Source organism: Ochotona curzoniae, unplaced genomic scaffold (genome assembly GCF_017591425.1).
Source record: "Ochotona curzoniae isolate NIBS_2020 unplaced genomic scaffold, NIBS_Ocur_1.0 contig_3819, whole genome shotgun sequence".
NCBI classification, from domain to species: Eukaryota; Metazoa; Chordata; class Mammalia; order Lagomorpha; family Ochotonidae; genus Ochotona; species Ochotona curzoniae.
Genome location: NW_024466004.1, coordinates 10,612,672 through 10,635,073, shown reverse-complemented (window position 1 = coordinate 10,635,073; position 22,402 = coordinate 10,612,672). Strand labels below are relative to the sequence as shown.

At 39.7% G+C, this 22,402-nt stretch overlaps 1 protein-coding gene and 1 long non-coding RNA gene across 2 annotated transcripts in view; both read left to right on the top strand.

The window, feature by feature from the left end:
- The window catches only part of CLIC5 (chloride intracellular channel 5), a 147,425-nt gene that overhangs the window by 14,180 nt on the left and 110,843 nt on the right, over positions 1-22,402 (top strand). The window lies entirely within an intron of this gene.
- Positions 15,965-20,643, top strand: LOC121158628. The gene is made up of 2 exons (XR_005884205.1): positions 15,965-16,033; positions 20,290-20,643. It is a non-coding gene; the product is annotated as an uncharacterized LOC121158628 (long non-coding RNA).

Here is a 22,402-nt window from a genome sequence, read left to right as displayed (position 1 = left end):
TATATCTGCATCTCAAGTTCACCATTTTAAAAATAGTGTAACACGCTCAGCATAGAACTTCGCATCTTAGCTATTATTAGCTCAGAAGCAGTGAATATTTCTGCATTACTGTGCTACCATCACCACCTCATAGAAACATAATTCCTATCATCTTGCAAAATTGAAGTTCTGTACCTATGAGTTCTTAATTCCCACCCTTTTTCTCATCCCCTAGCAACCACCATTCTATTTTCTGCCTCTATGTTTTTCTGTCACTCTGGAGGGAGGAAGGGAGAGGAGAGGAAAGGAGAAGAAGGGAAAGGTGAGAAGAGGAGGGGAGAGAGATCACATCTACTGATCTATTGCCCAAATATCTACAACTGGGGATGGGCCAAGCCAGTTAGGAGCCAGAAATTTGAGAAAACTCTCACCCACGTGTGGTGGGGATCTAATTAATTTAAGAATCACCTCCTGCCTTTAAGTCTATGCCTTAGCAGGAAGCTGAAATCAGGAGTAAAGGCAGGACTTGAAGCCAACCATAAGATATAGAGTGTGACTCCTCCAAGAGGCATCCTGCCCACTCTGCCAAATGCCTGCCACTAGGTTTCTTAAAAAAGAATTTATTTATTGCTTATTTGAAAAGTAGAGTGATAGAGAGAGAGGGATTGGCAGGGAGAGAGAAAAAAAGATAGATCTTGCATCTACTGTTTTACTAACTAAATGGCCAACTAGGGCTGAACCAGATGGAAGCCAGGAGCCAATAATTTCATTCTTGATCAGGTGCCAAGCATTGAAGCAATTTTCCACTGCCTTCTCAGGGGTATTACCAAGAAGCTGGATTGCATGCAGGTAGAGCAATCAGGACTCAAATGAGCACCCAAGTACAGGATGCTGGTGTTGTAAGTGGTGACTTAGCTGCGGTGCTGCACCACAAAGCTGCCCTCAACTTTGGGTTTGCTTTCTTGAGTATAGGTTAGTCCATCAAAGGAAGATAATGGTCTGAGCATTGACTCTGGAGTGCTTTATAAAAATCAGGTAACGTACTCACAGGCAGAACTTTCAAATAGCAGTCTCAGTGTATAACAGTTTTCTTCATTTCAGTAAAGGGTTTTGCATATTATTTGCGATTATAGATCCACTGACCAAAATAACTTTGAGCAGTTTCTTGTTGACTGCTGAGTACACAGCAAATTTACCTGATCTTAGAGTTCTTGAAGCTGTATCTAACTTTCAGCAGTTGTAAACTGTCAAATCTCAATTAGAGTTCTTCAGAACCAGATTACAGAATGAAATGCCTCTCCCAGGGTAAAGTTCATGCCAGCCTCCCAAAGCAATTGGTCCCAGCAGCCATTGCGCACAGCAACTAAAAATAGATGCAGTATAAAACCCCAGCTACCAGGAAAGGAGGGACCAAACAGTCCTGTCCTGGGTTCCCAGCACATCATGGGACATGACATGGTCTCTGAACTCACCACTGCTAACCTCAGCAATTAGTGTAGATTTACTGGGTGGGACTGAAGACTACTTCTTAAATTATCTAAAGTACTCAAAAATTGTGAAGAGGTGTGCAATGAACCTCTGCCTTCCCCAGCACCACATCACTTTCCATGCTGCCTACTTTCACCATTTTATTGTGTTAAAAAATGTTGATAGAGCTTGACTATGGTCCTGCCTCCATCCAGGGTTTGTTGAGCACCTCTGAGTTGCTTGGGGTGCTTCCCCTCCTATTATCTCTATAACATTGGCACTACGCTTTATTTACTGCTTGTCTGACTGCACTACTGGAGCATTAGCTGGCTTCAGGGTCAGGGCCTTGGTCTGTTGGGTCTAGTAAACAACTGACTCCCTTGAGCTTGTATGCAGTGTCTGTGGCAGCCCTCCTCCTTCCTAGCCCCTCTCTCTGTAACACCCCTTAACTGGCTGTTGATCCTTCTGCATCTGATCTCTGTCTTGTCATTTCTCACATATCTTTTCTATGTTTCTTTTTTTTCTCAGAGATTTTGTTTGTTTTCCAGTTCTGCTATTACATATATTTTTTATTTTTAGTGGTACTTGATTATTTGAAAGAGTTATTTGTTTTTATTTGAAAGGCACGTTTATAGAGAGGTGAGACAGAGAAATCCTCCCTCTGCTGGTTCACTCCCCAAAATATCACAACAGCCAGAGTTGAGCCAATCTGAAGCCAAGAGCAGGAGCTTTCTCCTGGTCTCCTACATTGCAGGGGCCCAAAGCATTGGGCTATCCTCTGCTGCTTTCCCAGCCCATCAGCAGGGAGCTGGATCAGAAGTGGAGCAATCAGGACAAGATCCAGCGCCCATATGGGAAACTTGTGTTAACAGGTGAAGGATTAACTTGCTCAGCCACCACAATGGCTCCACATTCTTAAGTTTTTAAGAACTTTGATATTACTTTGTGATCATCCCTTTTTCAAAGCTTCTCATACTACATGACAAGGGCAGAAAGATTGGAGGGAGGAACAAGTGAGCCATCCTTCATTTAGAATAAGTTGGAAAGGAGTAGAACTTCAGGGGACAGGAAAGTCTTTAGCTGGACACTCCCAGACCTGCTCTGGAACCATGAGCTCTCCTCAAAGCCACAGCAAGCTTCCCAAAGGGACAACCCTCCATTTAGGATGTTTAGCAAATGCCAGGTTTCCAGCACCCTTCAGAGAGACCAAGGTGGAAATTAGCTACGGTCTGTTGTTCTAAGCTGAGCCTCGACATTGTACCCTTCACCTGCTATGGGAGAACTGGCTCCAAGTTAGCCTCCAGCATCTCTGGGAGTGTAGCAGACAGCCTTTGGAATTGAATTTGCAGGCCCTTTGACATTTAGTCTGGGCACTAGAATTTTCTATCCTCTAGCTTCCAGCAGCATGCTCCTAGCTGCCTTTTCTCCTCCAGAAATTTATCTGCACTACTTGTCCATCAATGATCCTGTATTACTTCATTGCTGCACTGAATTTGTTCGTTCTTCTACAGTCTGTCTTATCAGGATCTCAGGAAACTCAGCTAACCTTTATGCATGAACATAGTCTTATAAATACAGTTTGGGATTTAGGGACTATAATGTATTGAAGAGGGGCCTTTTCTTAGAACTTTTCAGCACCTTGGATTTGCAGATACATACTACAAGTCCAAAGAGGGAGTGGTACAGAAAATGTGCCAATTATTTGGCCACAGGAATTTGTTTTCGTCAGAGAAATCTTATCATCTGTGTTCCAAGCAATATACTACAGAATCTACTGGATGAATTTATTAGCTTCATGCTGGCTTTTGAACTGTCACATCGTAGAAATTTGCAATGTTGCAATGTTTGAAGAATGAATGTGCAAAAGCAGGCTGAGCAAATGTGCCATGCCCCACCCACATAACAGACTCACTTCCTGGAGATAATGCCTGAATTCAAACAGATCAAGCATGGGAAAGAACATCTAGGATGAACTCAGGCTAGCATATCTACTGGGTAACATTAAACTTCTCAGTGAGCTTGTCTACATCCCATTTTCTCCCTGTGGTATAGGACACTAGCTGCCCTTTGTGTTTTATGAGGTTATTGTTAACTCAAATGGTAAAACAGATGACAAAATATTTTATAAAATTTATAAGATGAGACAAATATAAGAAAGTATTGTGGTTGTGGCATTCAGTTACTGTTTGTCACAGGAGTTTGAATGTGAACAGAAAATGACATCTGAGCTATCTCCAAACGTTGTATAGCTGGCTACCTAAGCTGAACAGGGATGCAGAATTACAGGAAGAAAGCTCACTTAAAGAAAGACAGAAACTCTAATCTTACAGCTGGTTTGGTACTAGACCTGAATCAAGACTTCATCCTCACTTGGTAAGCAGAGCTTTTGAGGTTGAGAAGCAGGCTCAGAGATCCCAGGAAAAGGACACAGGTGTCATTTGATCCAGCCTGCTTGTCTCAGACACATTGAAACTGTGGTCCAAAAGGTTAAGTCACTTGTCCCCAAACAGACTAAGATAATAGTAGAAGCAAAACCAGTAAGTAGGTCTCCAAGTTTCAGGTCAACATAACTCAACCCAGCAAACATTTACTAAGTCTCAAGTGCCGGTTTCACACAGCTCAGGGGCTGGAGCTGCACAAGTGGGAACATGGAGGAACTGACAAGTGCTGCAGAGGAAAAACAACAACAAACCTCAGAGGAGAGTGGGCGATTGAAGACTGGGAGCGACCAGCAAATACTCTAGGAGTTTAGAGAAAGGGACCTTTGCTCACAGCTGAGGTTGACGGAAAATGTTTTTTGAGTTGGCATTTTCCATTTTCAGAAATTCTGACCCTTCACCTCAAATATTCCTGAGGGAAGAGGATAATATGGAAGCACTAATAAATTCCATGGGAAAATAAAATTAAAAGTATAGCAGTTAAGGCAATTCTCAGGACACCCCTACATTACATATCGTGAAATGACTGGATTCGAATTCTGGCTCCAGTCCCAATTCCATTCGCCTTCTAATGCACATGCTTGGACACAGCAGGTGATTGTTCAAGCTGTTGGGGTCCTGCCACCCTATGGGTGACCTCCCCACAGTTCTAGGCTTTTGCCTTCATCCTAGTCTGTATCTAGTTTCTGTAGCATTTGGAAAGTGAACCTGAGGATGGGCAATCTGTCTGTCTGTATCTACCTACCCACCAGATAAATGGATAAAACATTTTTAAAGATATGCTTATGCTGGCATTTGAAATTCATTTTTTGTAGTATTCATTTACATAAAGTGTTTTAACTTTGTGTAATGCATGTATAGGTGTGTACATATATGTAAGTGCACATAAACATATATGTACACATGCACACTAACATACATCCACATGGACATAGACACATATATATTGGGTATACCTTGTAAGAATTGCCATTCTTATGTTATTCATTGTTCAATTTTATTATCTTTATTCTGAAATGTGCACTTTATATTTAGGATACAAGTGGAATAATCTGCTGTAAATGTCAAGAATAGTTTCTTGGTTTTACAAATCTCAAAGAAAGAAGGCTGTAAAATCTGATCTACCTGAAACACATCAGTTCCCACCTGAGAGCACATAGTTCTTTTTGTGTAAAACACCCATTTCCCTGACAACAATTATTAGGTAGTACTGAAAAAAAAATGTCCCTGTGTTTGGAAGGCCAATGCATCTATAAGTGTTTTAATTTCCAGAGTTCACAGAGCTGTCCATTGGTTTAGCATCTGTTAGTGACTCTGCCCCACATGGGATGATTCAATCTTGGCAGTTAGTGGGCAATGCCTCCCGTTAATGGAAGTATTGACACCATATGGCTGGACATCTCAGGTTACCAAGTGCTATTTGTATTTAAACAAACAGTACATTGCACTGTACCTCCAAGCATATGTGACATCTGTTTTGTTATTATAGATCTATCTAGCTGTAATCATAGCTCCCCAGAAGATGCTGTGCTTGGATCCAGATTAAAATATATTTGAAGAATGAAAGGAACCAAAGACAATTGCAGATCAGATGGTCTAGACTGCTGCATAAGGTTTTCCCACACAGCTTTTGCTCCTCACAACCTTTAATGCAAAGTGAAATAGCATTCATGTGACCAATCTTTTAATATTCTCAACTGTGCCTTGTTTAAGGTATCACAGTAGATTTCCAGGAAAACTTCAGAACACCCAGCACCCTTATTTTCCTACCTTGCCTCTGATCACCCTGGCTTTCTCAAATTCAAATATTCTAATTAGATTTGGTCCAACCTTTAGCATCATTTACTGAGCCAGAGGAGCCTATTTCCCACGCTGCTGCCCTGGTCTGCACAGTATATTCCAAGGCTAACCCACTGTGGTAACCTGACTGTCCTGACACCTCTGGCCCTCAGCTAGTTCTCCCCCACGGACACAATGGCATCTGATCTCCTTGCCAACTTCTCATTGGTTAACTGACAGTGCCCACTGCCAGCCCGAGTTTCCCTCCAAGACAAGGTAAAAGTTCAGGACTCCAGCTAGAGCTTGGGTTGGATGGGGGTGGGATGTGAGAGCCAGGTAGAATGAAGCAGACAGTGCCTAGGGTAGATTTGAATTCTGGCTGGAGGCAAGGAGGCAAAGAAAGACGCCAGCAGTGAAGGTCAGGGAGCAAGCAGATAGCATTTGAAACAGGGAGGAAGAAGAAGAGCCAGAGCTTAAAAATTAGTCCCATGCTAAGGGTAGGTTAGGAGCAGGGACAAACCTAGGTTTTGTGAGGCCTGGAGTTTATGCAACCAGAGAGATTTTTATCTTTTTCAACAAACGTTTTTAAAAGTTGTAATAAAAATCATACATGGAAGTATCCACTTAGAGTAGAAAAACAATCAAAACAATTGCCACTTAAAAAAAGTCATCAAATGCTATAGACAATCAAAAAATCCAGAGAAGTAACTTAATATTTTAAGCTTCTAATATGAATTAAACTCTTTTCATTACACAAAGGATGGACTGAAAACCTTAAAAGGAAAACTTACGCATCAGAGTGATACCAAGGGGGTACCCAGGGGTAAGTGAAGCAAGATCCATCTCTGGAAATCAAGTTCACTTTTTATCTTTACTTTCAGTGGAAATTGGTGTTTCACCCAAGTCTTAGCAGAGAACATGGCTGAGACATCACAAGAGAGTAACTGGTGCGCTCAACCCCCAGGTCCGACCCAATGCCCTTTCTGCTCTCCAAAGAGATTATACCTGCCTTTACATGATTACATATAACACATTATATACATACATATATAAAATAATGTAAAATATCATATCTAATATATATTAGACTGCTTATAATTAATTCATAATTACTAAATTTTAAAGGTAGATACAGGGCTTTTAGGGGGTGGGCAAGACAATTAGTTCTGTATTATTCCCTTAATATATCTGATATAAAAAAGGAATTTTAAGGGAGAAAAAAATAACATCATTTGAATTTAATTAATGCTATGTAATTTGTCCTCTGGATCAGTGCTTTTGATTAGGGTGTGTTGTCTGAGAAATGGAGAACCAGAGTGTGAAAGAGACTGAGTACATCTCCACAAAAGATCCTTGCGTCACATGCCTTGACATGTGTGCCTCCTTGTTGTCCAGGAGGCCAATGGTTTCTCTGCATCCAGTGTTATGAAGAGCAGGCCAGTGTCTCTGCCCTCACCCCGCATCTCCTAAAATGAAAATTTGTTCTGAGTCAGTTCTGAATGAGACCTATTTCCCTGGGTCAGCAAGCTTCAACATCAGCAGAGGAAGAAAATGAAGAAAGCAGAAAGAACTCTTCTGTTATTGTGTTGAATAAAATGAATTGCAATCTCGGACCAGGCGGTAGAATTATAGCAGGAATCTTTCTTGAAAACGTCAGGTGCAGCCCTGTGGACCCAGTGATTTTTAAAAACACTTTCCCAACATTGTTTTCAATTTCTTTGATTGTTTGACCTCTGGGAATGGATAGCTAACTCTTCTGGCAAACTCCTGTGGAAACTTGACACAGAGTCTTGCGGGTGGCATTAAAAATGCAAGAGGGCATTTTACTCTTAGAGGGGAGCACGGGTGGCGCCTGAATGGTTGCCACAAAGAATGATTTATTTATAAAAGGGTGCTGGATGCCATCAGGGCTCTGAGGAAGCTGAGGGTCCAGAACTAAGCCAAACACAGCAGATGACTTGACAGCCTTGAATGACTTACGGAAGAGTTTTAGAGGTATCTTTCACACTCTTTGGTTTCAACGGGATTCAAAAAGATTGTATCTTTTATGAATGGTATTGCAATCTTGTGAATTGCTGGATGTGTATTTTCCTAAAATATTTATTTGTGTTGGAAATTTGCAGAGAGAAAGATCTAACATGTGCTGGTTCACTCCACAAGTGGCTACAATGGTCAGATTTCAGCCTATCCGAAGCCAGGAGCCAGGAGCTTCTTTCTGTTTCTCCCATGTGGATGGAAGATGCAAGGCTTTGGGCCATCCTCTGCTGCCCATATGGTGCCCATGTGAAATCCCAGTGCTTTGCAAGGGGAGGATTAACCAACTGAGCCATCCCCCTGAGCCCTGGATATGTATTTTTATACCATCAATAACCCCCTCAAAAGACAAACCCAGTGAGAGAACTCTGTGCTGTTTCATGAGAGTATCAGGTTGCCTTAAAGCATTCTCACTCAGGCTATTCCAAAGAAAAATATTCTCGGTTGATGGGTTTTCTCTTCTGGATATGAAACGATCACCAAATCTCCAGTTTCCTTTTATTAGTACTCCAAAGTCGAAAAATCCTGAAACCAAAATGATTCAAATGCACAGCACAAATTTTCCAAATTTTTGTAAATGTCTGCACACTTGTGGTCTTAAAGAGGTAATACAGGTGAAATCTGTGACCCCAAGACCACCACTTCCCAGTACTTGCTGCTGTTTCCTTCCTTCTCTCCCCTTTTTCATGCATCTTCTTGGAATGTTGCTCTTGGCAAACAATCTGCCAAGGGGGGTGATGTAAAAGAACAAATGTGATTTGAGGTGTTTTTTAGTCAGTGTATTCACTTTTTTATTAGGCAAAAATATTTCATTTGAAGCATGGAACCTCTTGTTAGGCCATCACAAATGGTATCTTCTGAAGAGAAAATCCTTGCATGGCATTCCAGAGGTAACCACGATGCTTACTGCTTTGTTTGGGACATCACCTCCTGTTTACACCAAATGTGATTGCGCTTCCATTGCTGTGGCTGTAGACGTCTATTCTCCCAGCATACTGAAGCAAGCAGTGCTCCATACTTGGCTCTGCCTAGCTCAAAGCACCCAGGAACAACCTTGCATATCTTGGGCTGAGCCCACAGCCTGTGAATCTATGAACTGAAGGGTAGGTTGCTGTTCTTGTTCACTCTGTCATGACGAATTACGATGTTCCCAGAATTATGGGAGAACTTTTCTGTCATTATTTTGTATCATATTTGCTATTACAAAGTTGGAGACGTTGGCCTAGAGTGCTGACCTAGCAGCTAAAGTCCTTGCCTTCAATGCACCAGGATCCCATAGAGGAGCCAGTTCTAATCCCAGTGGCCCCGCTTCCAATCCAGCTCCCTGCTTGTAGCCTGGGAAAGCAGTCCAAGACGGTCCAAAGTCTTGGGACCCTGCACCTGCATGGGAGACCTAGAAGAAGTTCCTGGCTCTTGGCTCCGGATCAACTCAGCTCTGGTCATTGCGGTCACTTGGGAAGTGAATCATTGGATGGAAGATCTTCCTCTCTGTCTCTCCTCTCTGTATAACTGACTTTGCAATAAATGTAAAAGAAAAAAAAGAAAAAAGAAAGCTGGAGACATAAGAGATGCAGAAGGAAATGAAGTTCAAGTGAAAGGAAATTTGTTTCCTCCCCTTGTCCATGACTTTGGATCTTTTCTTGAATCACCTAAACTGTACTTCGAAGTGCATCTTGACCTTAGTCTCTCCTAGGGTCTACACTGACCATTTGACTTTGAAGCAACCTTCTTCATCTTGTATTTGTGAACTTGCCATGAACCTAGAACATTAGCATTTTGCCTTATTTCATATGACGGCACAAAAGTTCTAAAAAATTCTTAACTTCTGCAGCTCCATTTTTCTCAATTCTTTCTCAAGTTACATCTCTGGGTAGTAGTTTTTCAGAGCATAATGGGTAAGGAAGCAAAGGTTTAGTCAGACTTTACACTCTAGTTCCCTGTTTCTTTGATGTGATTCTCAGCTGGCTTCTTAAAACTTGTAAAAGTTAAAACTTGTCACCCTTACTTCTTCTACTTTTAAATGAGAATTAAGAATTGTATATAAATTATAAGGTTATAGTAAGGAGAAAATGAGTAGATGTTTATAAAAGTATTTAGCACAGAATCTGGCATATAGAAAGTGTCCAATAAATGTAAATCATTGTCAGCTTCTATGAAGAGTTTCATGAAGACATGTAACGCTAGCAACCAGTTTTATTGGTGCAAAGGAGGCAAAATTGAGTTCACAGGGTAAAATCCCTGCAAATTACACAGTTCTAAAAATCTTCCCTGACTGTCAGTTGGTCCTTTGCTCCTTGGAAATAAAAATATGTAAGAAAGGGAGAATGTGCTTCGAGCAATGGCCTGTCTGCTTGTGGACTTTGCGCTTTACCTGTTGAGCGAGGCAGGAAAAAGGCGGTTCAGAGGAGGTCAGGGTGTTCATGGTCTGGAATCTGGTTTACTTTCTATCACTAGCAAGTAGAAGGGTGACCTTGATCAAGCAGCTCCTCACTTTGGGTTTCTGCATCCCCCACTGGCAGGCACATATCAAAACTCAACACTCTTGAGTCCCCTTGAACCTGAGTACACGTTACTTTGCTTAAACCTAAGGTTTGTGTTTTATTTATGATATATCATCTTCCCTCATTTTGCTTTCTTCTTTTTGTTCTTCCTGTTTTCATTTTGAGGGGACAAGAAGAATTGACAATAAACAGGAACACAGCGCCCTCTAGGGTTCTTCAGATACATGCCTTTATTGAGAATGTAAGTCTAACTTGGCTTAGCGCCTCCTCAGTGGCTGACCTGGGCCACCTGCTAAAGGGGCCAAGAACTGTTTCTATGTCGATGGAAACGTAAATCAATTTTTTAAAATGTAATATTCTAATATCAAAAACTCATGGAAAACAAACAAAAACTATTGATTTTAAGGGTATCTAAGTTCAAGAAGGAAAATTTTGAAAAAAATTATATTCAATTTGGTTATATGACCATTATTTCTTTTAAATATAAGTTTAACTAAGAAATATAACTTTTTCATAATTTAACATACCAGGAAAATGTTCAGAGTATTTAAGTAAGGCAAACTAACATTTCATTATTTTAGTATTTTAATTTTTTTCTTTAATTTAATTTAATTTTTTATATTATTATTAACATTGTATTATGTGATACAGTTTTATAGGCACTGGGGATTCCCCCCACCCCTCCCACACCCCTCCCCCCATAGTGGATTCCTCCACCTTGCTGCATAAACTCAGTTCAAGTTCAGTTGAGATTCCTTCATTGCAAGCATATACCTAGCATAAAGTCCAGCATCTTATTGTCCAGATAAGTTCAGTGGCCTCTTGGGGAGACCTTCTCTGGTCTGAAGGTAGAGCTAACACAGTAAAGTTCTGGTCAGTTAAAATCCCCAACAAAACATCAGCATCAATATGCAACATTATGGAATTAATTGACATAGTATTGAGTAAACAATATGTTAAAAATAATGCAAGTTCAATTCTTCAAAACATCTAGGTTGAGACAGTATCAATGACAGGTTCAAAAAATAACAACCCACCAAGCAAAAATTACAGGTTAAATCAAGGCAAAAATGTGGTATCTAACCTTTTGGGCTTCACTCATTTCCCTTAGCATTATAGTTTCCAGTTGGGCCCATTTAGCCACAAAGAACTGCATTTTGTTTTTTTTAATAGCTGAGTAGTATTCCATGGAGTAGATGAACCAAAGTTTTCTTATCCAATCTTCTGCTGATGGGCATTTCGGTTGCTTCCATGTTTTTGCAATTACTGATTGTGCTGCAATGAACATAGGGATGCATGTTGGTTTGTCGTAAAACAGGTGTTTTGGATATATTCCTAGGAGTGCTATTGCTGGGTCATATGGTATGCAGATTTTGAGTTGTTTGAGTGTTTTCCAGACTAATTTCCATAAAGGCTGTACCAACTTGCAGCTCCACCAGCAGTGGAGTAGGGTTCCCTTTTCCCCGCATCCTCGCCAGCGTCGTTGGTGTTCTTGTTTATGTGGGCCAATCTTACTGGTGTTAGGTGGTACCTCATCGATGTCTTAATTTGGATTTCCCTTATTGCCAGGGAACTAGAGCATTTTTTCATATGTTTATTTGCCATTTGGGCTTGTTCCTTTGTGAAATGTTTGCCCATTTCCTGAGCCCATTTCTTGAGTGGCTTGTTTGTTTTGGATTTTTGGTTGTTTTGGAGTTCTTTGTATATTCTGGAGATTAGCCCACTATCTCCTACATAGTGCGCGAAGATCTTCTCTTTTTTACTTTGCTAATTGTTTTCCTTGCTGTACAGAAGCTTCTTAGTTTGATGAGGTCCCACTTGTTTATTCTGTTCTTAACTGCTATTGCTTTTGGCGTCCTTCTTAGAAAGTCAGGACCTACTCCTAGGTCTGGCAGGGTATTTCCAACATTTCCTTCCAAGAGTTTGAAGGTTTCTGGATGTAGGTTTAGGTCTTTTATCCATTTAGATTGGATCTTAGTGTATGGTGACAGGTGTGGGTCTATTTTAATTTTTATAAAATAAGAGGTTTTTTGAAAGCCCATTTTAGTTTGTATTTTTTAATTCATTATTATCATTCTTGACATTATACAAAAATGAATAAAAGAGAATATTAGTCCCTCCTAGGCAACAGAGATAAAGTTCAAACCATCTGGTTCAAACTTCCCAACTCTTAGATCATGAAACTAGTAACCTAATGCTTTGGTTTTTAATGCAAAGATCTTGGTACTTTCTGGAATAGCATACTTCGCAGTGGCAATAACAACATTCAATATAAGTAATAGTGAACATGGACTTATTCTGTGTCAAGGTCTCTGCCATCTTGGAGCATATAGTTTAATCTTTGCAACCCAACTTGAACTAATAATTGTTGCTACTTTCATTTTATAGCTAGGAAATGGGAGCACAGATAAATCAAATAATTTCTCTGGAATTCAAAACTGCAACCTGTGAACTTTTGTGCACAACCACAACCTAGCTCATTTTGTATTGATAGATGTGTCCTTGAATATATTTCATGTTTTTGTGACTTCTAATCTTTTTTATTTGGAAAAAAAAAAGATTTTGTCTTTGAAAGTTCTTCGTAACCACTGAGTAGATAAAGTGAAGAACAAAGAACTTGAGATGGAGATCAGAGGTGAGGAGAGGTTGCGAATGGATTCCCAAGAAAGATCAGGAAGTGATCCAGGTCAGTATTGATCAGTGAGGGGACAAATGACTGGACAATGATACAGTTCGAGGTCATGAGTTCATGGGGCCATGGATAACTATGAAAACAAAACCTTTATCTGTGTGAAATCTTTACTGAATTCTATGTACATGTATTTGTATTTCCTTTTATTCTCAAGTAAGAGCATACAAATGCACTCCACCTGATTGTGTTGTTTTGTGCTGTTCTCACACAGTTCTGCTATGTGCATGTTTCTTCATTTTTTCTTTTGAATAGCTCCATAATGTTACTCCATCCCTATTGTTGAGGCTTTGGGATTGTTTCCAGTTATAAATAACACAGCTATGCTATTTCTAGACTAATTTTAGTTTAGATGACTTCCTTTATATATATTCACAAAGTTCAATTTCTGTGTCAAAATGTAAGATGTATTTTTTTTACTGTTATTGCTAGATTTCTTTCTAGAAGTGCTAAATAATAAAATACAAAGCAACAGCATTGAATCGCTAGCATTCCATTTTATTGATTTAATCACCATGACTAGTTACCCCTTTAGTTTTTTAACCACAACAGTTCTATCACCATTATCCTGTATCAAAACCACTACTACCAATTCCTTCACTAACACACTTAAAACCAACACCATGACTGCCATCAGCTACCTTCAGTCAACATCACTATCAACACTATGGTCCACCACCTTTATCATCTTGATAGCGTCTGTCACCATTATTCACCTCCATCACATCTTTGAACTCACCGCCAACTCCGGCACTATTACTTTCACCATTGTCTATTACCTTCACCACCATCTTTATTTACCGCACTCAATCCTCATTTGCTGCCATTCCCTCACCACCACTATTAGTGTGCCTCTTGTTAATGGAAACATTAAATATATACTGAATGCTGTACTAAATGTCCTGCTTTTATTACTTCTTTTAGCTTCACAATAACTGTTGAAGATATCCCTACTCCATACTTTTGATTAGAAAGCTGAGACTGAGAGGTTATTACTCTTGATTTAAAAAAAAAAAAAGCAGCTTAAAAAGTGAGAAGACGAAGATTCACATCTGTGTCCGTATGGGTCTATTCTCTGACTTGCCAGTATCCCCACATACTGGCTTAAACACTGTGGGATTTTAAACTTGCCTATTTGGATTTCTGTAGCTGGATTTCCTTCCATTGAGGCTATACATCTTTCCATGTGTTGAGTTATTGTCTACATTTGTTGTGTAGAACCCTTTTAATTATTTCTTAGGTTCTCATTTTGAATGACTATTGGCCTTAAGTCATTAGATTAATTCTATACCTGTTTCTTGTAGTAAATCTTTCTTTTTACATTTATAACATGCAATTTTATGGCCTCCCTATGTTTTCTTTTTCAGCTCATTTTTTAATATTCTAACATGGCAATTGTATGCATTATTGCGTCTCAGGGGATCAGAAATATTTCTTCTTGGTTTGATTAGAGGAAAGAAAATTCTTACTGTAATTTGTTTTTATGGTAATCATTTTGTATTAACCAAAATGTATTATTTTATGTAAAGTGTCAACCTAATAAACCAAGAGTGAATATACAATTAAATGTATGAATGTTCCTATAATCTAATTGGTCTCCTGAATTAAAAAATGAGTAGTGCTTGATTTTTTTTTAAAGATTTATTTTATTTTTTATTGGAAAGTCAGATACACAGGAAGGAGGAGAAACAGAGAGGAAGATCTTCCGTCCAATGATTCATTTCCCAAGTAAGTGCAATGGCCAGTACTATGCTGATTGGAAGCCAGGATCCAGGAGCTTCTTCCAGGTCTCCCACATGGGTGCAGGGGCCCAAGGCTTTGGGCAGTTCTCAACTGCTTTCCCAGGCCACAAGCAGGGAACTGGATGGGAAGTGGAGCTGCCGGGATTAGAACCAGTGTCCATATGGGATGTCAGCGCTTTCAAGGCAAGGACTTTAGGCGCTAGGCCATGCTGCCAGGGCCAGTGCTTGATTTTTGTAGGTAAACTATTATTGCTTCTTTGGAGGTATAGGTTATTATCATAACTTGAATCTACTTTTGACATGTCATTTATACCAAATTTGTTTTTGTCATTTTGTCTCAGTATCATGAGGTTTTGCTAAGAGTCATATGTTTTTAAATCCAGCAGGTTTGCCCTAAGTATATTCATTTAGTAAAAATTTCTTTGAATATTTTTCCTGCTTCTCCTTTTGAAAGAACATTAAAATCAGATATGATAGAATATTCTGTGGATACTTTTAGCTTATTAAAAATAGAGTTTGTAAAATTAAGAATATTTGATAAAGTATAATCCTTCATTTAAAATTCTTTTTTCCTCAGGATTTTATCCTTTCAAAATAATTTTCTGACTTTGAGCTAATGTGTTATTTAAGCATTCAGTGATTTTTTTCCATCAAGTACATAAATTATAGTGCATTGTAAAATTACCTTAATGTCAAAATTTAACTGTCTTTGTCTCTTACTAACTCATCAGCTTTTACTGAAACTACAGAATCTAAAGAGATGGTTGAGATGCTATGAGTTTTCTCTGCTACTTAAAAAACAGTATCCATGTTAATAAAAATTATGACAGCCTCTTAAGTGCCAAAATGTTTCTAAAAGACAGGGAGCCAGGTGTGCCAATCTGAGGAAAGTCCTGACAAAGATATTCATTAGCAGATGCTAAGTCTGGCAGAGCCCACCAGAAGTGAAGGTACGAAAAACTGTGATCTGGAGCTGCAATAACACTAAACTTCAAGCCCCTTTCTTTTCTTTTTCTCTCTCATTTTCATTCTTCCGGGGCTCCTATGTGTTGATACTAGCCAATAGCAACAAGGAAGACGGGAGCAAAAGCTAGAACAACGATCTCAGAGAATGGCCTCTTATAAATTATAGCCATGCAAACCTTGATGGCCTCCTTTCTCCCCGGTGCTAATGGGATCCTGGACATGAGGACCCATCTGGCTGCATAGCACTCCACAAGGCAGGGCACATAAGCATGGAGACCTCCTACTGCAATTCAGCAAAGTTGATGAGTTCAACACCCACTCATTTATTCAACAATTGAGCTGCGCATTCCACTGACTTCATGCAACATCTATCTGTGCTTCATTGTTGTCCATCTCTGAAAATGGAGATGGGGAAAATAGAAGCACAGATAGGACCAGGTGAACATCTACATCCTTCCACTCACAAATCAGTATATTTAATATTGAAGAATGCCTGTCCCCAGGGCAATGAGCCCTGCCAACTAATAATCCAACATTAGTAAGTGGGCCCTCGGGGAAGAACAGGCCAGCTGGGTTAAAACCTGGGCAGTCTCTGAAGGCCCAGCTCAACCTCTTCCCTTAAGGCTCTTTCTCACTGCCTCCTCGCCACTATTTTAGCATCCACCCAGCAAGTCAGCACCTTTAAATGGTCCATTTGCTTGCTTACTAATTTACATTCCTCTGTTCTTTTATTAATTTCTTATTGAGGATAGCATAACTGCCTACTCCCAGATTTTTCTGCCCAGACACATAATTGCAGAAATTTGTTCTTTCAAGATGGCTAATCATGTCACACAGTAGAGAAACTGGAACCACAAAATTGTATTTTGATTTTTAAAGCAAATCCGGATTTGGGTGACCATCAGCAAAAGAACTCCTTAGCATTATTGTGAGAAAAAGGGAGAAATTTAACAGTCATTCATTGATGTCCTTCTTGTGGTGACAGTCCTTGGTATGTATGAAACATGCTAGAAAGATTGTGCTTATCAGCTTTGTATCATTTTAAGTAATGTGTGAAAGGAACCATTTAAAAGGAACTTTCGTTCCAGCTTTCACTTTGGAGCCCACAGTCCGAAACTGAGCTGCCCCATTAGTCTGGGGAATGGTGGACGCTCTCAGTAGCAAAGGGGATGCCGGGTAATCTCATGGTAAATCAGGAGTGCAAGAGAAAACACTCCCTTCATCTGCCCGCCATGTGGTCTCCTTTTACCATGCCATCCAACTGAGATCATGGGGCTCCACCCTAGTGACCTAATCCAGTCACTTCCCAGAGGCCCCACCTTCAGACACCATAATTGGATCAAGTCTCAGCCCTAATCCATTAACATACAGCTTTGAGTTCTAAAAACCTGCATGGGTCTGGGAAACAGAATCCCATAGAACTCATTATCAGAGGTAAAACACATTCCTGAAGTTGAATAGGGGTTATTAGACTAAAACTCCAAAACAGAAAATAGGGGAAGAAAGGCAGCATCTGTTTTCTTGCTTGTTATTCTGGAAAAATCTTCAAATCAGCGTTCCAATTTTCATAGACCACATTGTGGATATTGCATTTTTTTTTTTGAATGAGTGGATGGGCATATTGTGGAGAGCAGAGATTCCCCAAAATAAGACTTTGTTTATTTTCACAACTGTCATAATTGCAAAACACACATAATTAGTAAATGTCTACTCTTGGAAAACTGCTGACAGAATACTCAACATGAGGGCACTTCAAAAAGTTCTTGGAAAATGCATATTGTTAAAAAATATGCATAGACTTCAAAATTTTTTTGCACCAAAAATTCCACTTTCCAGGAACTTTTGAAAGCCCCCTAATATCCTGAGATGCCACTGACTTCAATTAATGTCCAATCATTTATCCACAAACAGCACAATTCCAGCACGGGGTGTCACGCTTTTAGAAAGTATAAGAAACTGACACTATAGTCCAAATGGGGAGACAAGACTTACCAATAAAAAAAAAAACACTAATAATAGAACATAGTTAAGCAGAGAGGGCAAAACAAACTGCCAAATGATCATACTTACCAAATGAAATATTAGAAATGAGCCTGAGGTTAAAGAAAGCACTTCAGACTGCAGAAGTCAGTCAAGACTGCCGGGGAAGGGACGACTTGAGCCTCTTAAGCACAAGACATCACTGAGTACATTCGGGTGGAGCCAGCTTATTAAAAGCCAGGTCAGGCTATGACCCAGCCACCGGTCAGCTTGGTGCCCACACAACTGGCCATTAGAGTAAGTTGAGTAATTGTACCAATGACCAAAGTGAGAGCCCAGCTTTAATTTCTACTAGTCATTCAGACACAGCTTGAGAGATTCACTACCAAGAAGCCAATGAATCAATCAGAGAGTAGAGGTGGAGGAACTGATAAGAGAGTTCGGGGAGTCTTGACAGTGAAAAGCAATGGAAGCATCAGACTATGGTGCCAAATAGGCAACTAAACAGAATGTTCACACAGACAGCACAGCCTGAAATAAATGACTGGACATGTCAGTCAAAAGGCTTCTTACTTGAAGGAAAATGACCTCTGCTCCAATAGCTTCATTCTTTTCTCTCCTTCCATTATTACTCAGTGATTTGTACATTTTTTTAAAGACAATATGAAATCAGGAAAGGGAAGATGTTATTAGGATTGAAGAGACCCAAGTGTGAGACCAGTTTTTGTCAACCATACTTTGAAACTTGAGGCATGTGACTGAAGCTTTTTAGATCTGCTTTTTCCCTCAGATGATTGTAATCTCACCACTCTAATCACGTTACCAGATTCTTTGGGCCTGAAGTAAGATATACCGGTTAAAAGTTTTGATGTGATGAACACCTGCTTTCTTATCAGCTGCTTCCCATTCTCTGTGTCCTGTAATGCTGGGGATCGTGTTAATTTAGAGGGGCTAGCCCTATTTGTCAATAAGGAAACTATGACAAGGAGAAATTAGTGATTTGTTCAAAGCCGGTTGATTAATGCAACAGCAGTTCTCCGAAACTTATTAGTCACCCTCCCAGGAAACATCCCCAGGAAGCCCTTGCCCTTGTCTCCTCTGCCTAATCAGACGGGGCTACTTTCTGCTTTGAAAAGGTGTGAAATAGAAAGCTGAAAGAGCTTTGTGCTTGAAGTGGGGTGTTGTACATCTGTGTCAAGATCACACGAACTGTTGAACGCTGCAATGACAGAAAAGCAAGGCGGTTGGAGGAGATTTGACACAGGGATCCAGAAGCTTGAGTGATAACTTCATTTGCATTCTCAATACTTTTTAAGTCTCAGCTTAAAGCACTTGGACTGGAATTATTCCCTGCTTCTGGGATACCTGTAGGTCCATCTTATCTTCCATCTGTAGAATTAAAAATATGTTCTAGAAAAGCAGCACTCTTAACTTTTTCTACAAGTAAGAGTCACTCAGGAGTTTTCAAAAGAATGCCAGTGTCCAGGCTTCGGCCCAGATTAATGCTATCAGAATCTCTGGTAATAGGTGATGACAGTAAAGATTTTGATAGCTCCCAAATGCAGCCAAGTTAGTATGCTATTGTTCCTGCCAAGCAAAGAAAGAATCTCTCCAAGGCAAATTTGAGCTCCTAGTATTTTAAGACTCAGACTTTCTGGCAACAAGGAAAACCTGCTTTGACATCATATCAAATGGTACCTCTTTTGTTGATTTGTTTGTCTTGTAGTAACTAGTGGAAAGTTCCTGTGATTCCACCCTGAGTCTTCTTTCTGTAAGACCATTGCTGGTTTTGATTAATATTTTTAAATGTGCAAGAGAGAGAGAGAGACTGAAAGACAGAATCCACATCTGTTGCTTCAGTCCCCCAAATGTTTGCCATGACAGGACTGGGTTAAGGTCAAAGTTGGAAGCTGTGAATGCAATTCTGTTCTCCAGCATGAGTGCCAGGATCTCAATCACTTGACTATCATAACTGCTTCCAAGGTCTATACTGGCATGAAGCTGGAGTCAGGAGCCACAGCTGGAATAAACCCAAATACCCCAGTATAGGATAAAAACATCTTGGCTGCTAGACTGACAGTCAGCACTCCATTGTTGCCTTTTAGAAAATGACCACCCTTGGATTAACCTAGCATTTTATGGCCATCTCTCTGCTTACTCTTAAAAGTGGCTATCCAGGTGTCATTTAAGGGTCAAATGTGGTTTTTAAATTATTTGTTGTTTTAAATGGAGAGGTATATTGGAGGTGACCCATCCAGTCAGCACAGGAAATATTTCCCTAGCACACAGACAAATTGACAGATAAACACATCTATGGACAGAAAACAGAATTTTGAAGTGATGATACTCTCCTACAATTTTATGTGTTTTCTTTTTCTATTGGGGGTCCTAGCGGGCACTTAGAAACAGGCAAAACTGGGTGCATCTTCAGGCGTAAGGGCTCTCCAACTAGGAATGCTGTGGAGAGCTGTAGTTCAGCGCCTCTGCTCCTCACTACCTCTGTTCCTGTGGGCCTGAGAATCACCAGGGAGATGATGAAACATGCTGATTCCAGGGCCCCACCCTCAGATAGTGCCTGTGGGAGGTGCTCTGAGAAGTCCAAGGCTAGGAAACATCCTATCCAAGGAAAGCAGGCTTCCCCAAGCTCCTACCAGCAATGTGGACTTCTGCATGAGGAATGATTTTCTCCTCAAGATTCTCCTTTCATACTGCAGAGATGAGCAGCCCAGGCACTCATATGAATTCCTGCCTGGTGTGGGCAGATGTGAGAAGAGGACAAAAGGAGAGTCTGAGTAAATGTGTCATTGAGTGAAGGAAAGCAAGATTCTGAATCCAGGACAGGAAGTGGGAATTGTTCGCTTCCCCAACAGCAGCATGGCTGACTTTGTATGGAGAACAACTCACATACCCCCAGCGCCGAGAAGAGTCTAGCCGGGATGCCTAGGCCTTTTGTCGCCATGCAATCAGAAAGCAACAGAAAAAGAAAATAAAATGGATGATGTAAAATATCTAAAGTAAAACAGATTTCTCCACCAATTCAATTGTTCTGAAATAAAAATACTATCTTATCAGTGTTCAGACTTTCTGGAAACATACAAATCCCTGAAAAAATGTGAAAAAAATAAGATTCAAAGGTAACTTTAATTCCACCCATAGATTTTTGAAATACATACACAATTTTTTTTTTTTTTCATTAAGAAGTTCGTGTAGGTTGGGGTTTTGACACAGTGGATTAAACGACCTCTTAGGATGCCCGTGTTGTAAGTCAGAATTTCAGTTCTTGACCCCACTCTTCAACTTCTCATCTAGCTTCCTGCTAGTGAATGTACTTGGGAAGGCAGCAGATGTTGGCTTGATTACTTAAGAGTTCCTTCTATATAATAGGAGACCTGGATAAAGTTCCTGTCTTCCGGTTTTGGCCCCTGTCCTGGGCTCTTTGGCCATCTGGAGAATGAACCAGCAGGTGGAAGTTCTCTTTCTCTCTGTCACTCTAGCTTTCAAATAAATAAGTCTGAAAAAAAAAAAAAACTCATGGAAAATAGGAATTGAGAAAAAAGTGCGCATAAATTTCATGAAATTTTTATGTAAAAAAAAACTTACCTTTTAATTCCATTTACCACAAACCTTTTGAAATATTCCCTTGTATGTGAGTAAACATACTGTGTGTGTGTGTGTGTGTGTGTGTACAACAAAGATGAAGTAAACACAAACACTCTTCTATTTAGCAACCTGATTTGGGCTCTCCGTGTCTTTCCACATGTGTAATTTTGTGACATCCTTCACTATATGGATGCATTGAAATACATGCAACTAATCTCCAACTAATAGACATTTGGTTTGGTTATAGCTTTTCCTAATTTGAAACAAGGATGCAATGAACATTCTTTGAATATATTTTCTTTGTCCACTTAAGACATTCCTATCAGTGAACTATTTTGACCATCGGAAGGTCTGAATTTGCTTTCAAATTAGATAGAGGAAACCCCCACAAAAATATTGTACCAATATCTCTTTTCTATCCATTTTGTAAATTTTCATGGTTTTTTTATGTGTATTTAACATTTTTAATCAAATAAGAAAAGTTTCCTTAGCTAAAGGCATGCCTTTTCACGTATTTATTGTCTCTGTACTCATTTTCTTGTACACTAAATGTTCGTATCTCTTGCCAGTAATCAAGTTTCACCTTTGTGTCTTCACACCTTATATACTTTCATTTTTACTATGGCACCTGCTGGCATAACGGTTGGAGCACAAAGAATCGCATATTCAAGAAACCAAATTCCACTGAGAAAGTGAGATTTTAAAAAGTGTTAGCATTTTAAAAAGTGTTTCATATTTCTTAATGAAGTCTTTAGGAAATGGAGCAACATCTTATATTCAGCAGAATACAATGATAGAAACAAATATAGAATCTTAAGTTTTTGTTGAACAAATGACTGTAAACATATAGACTGAGAGATAGATAGGTAGATAGATAGATAGATAGATAGATAGATAGATAGATAGATAGATATACATACAATGTATCTGGCTGTCTGCTAGGCACAGTGAAGCAATCAGCATCCCTGCTTTTTATGAATCTGAAGTTTTGTTGAGGCTTTGGATGTATGGAGTGATAATTAAAAGCAGAAAGCAATGTCTCTGATTCTTAAAGATCTCAGCTGTTGAGGCTAACAGATCTATCAACAAATAATGTCAACATAATAGAACAAGAGTGGAGATTGCACAATATGCCATGGGAGCACGAATGTTAGGGGAAAAGAAGAGTTCAGCTGCTAAGGAAGTATAGGGAGAGTTTCAAGCAGCATGGGTAAAGGTCCAAAGGTA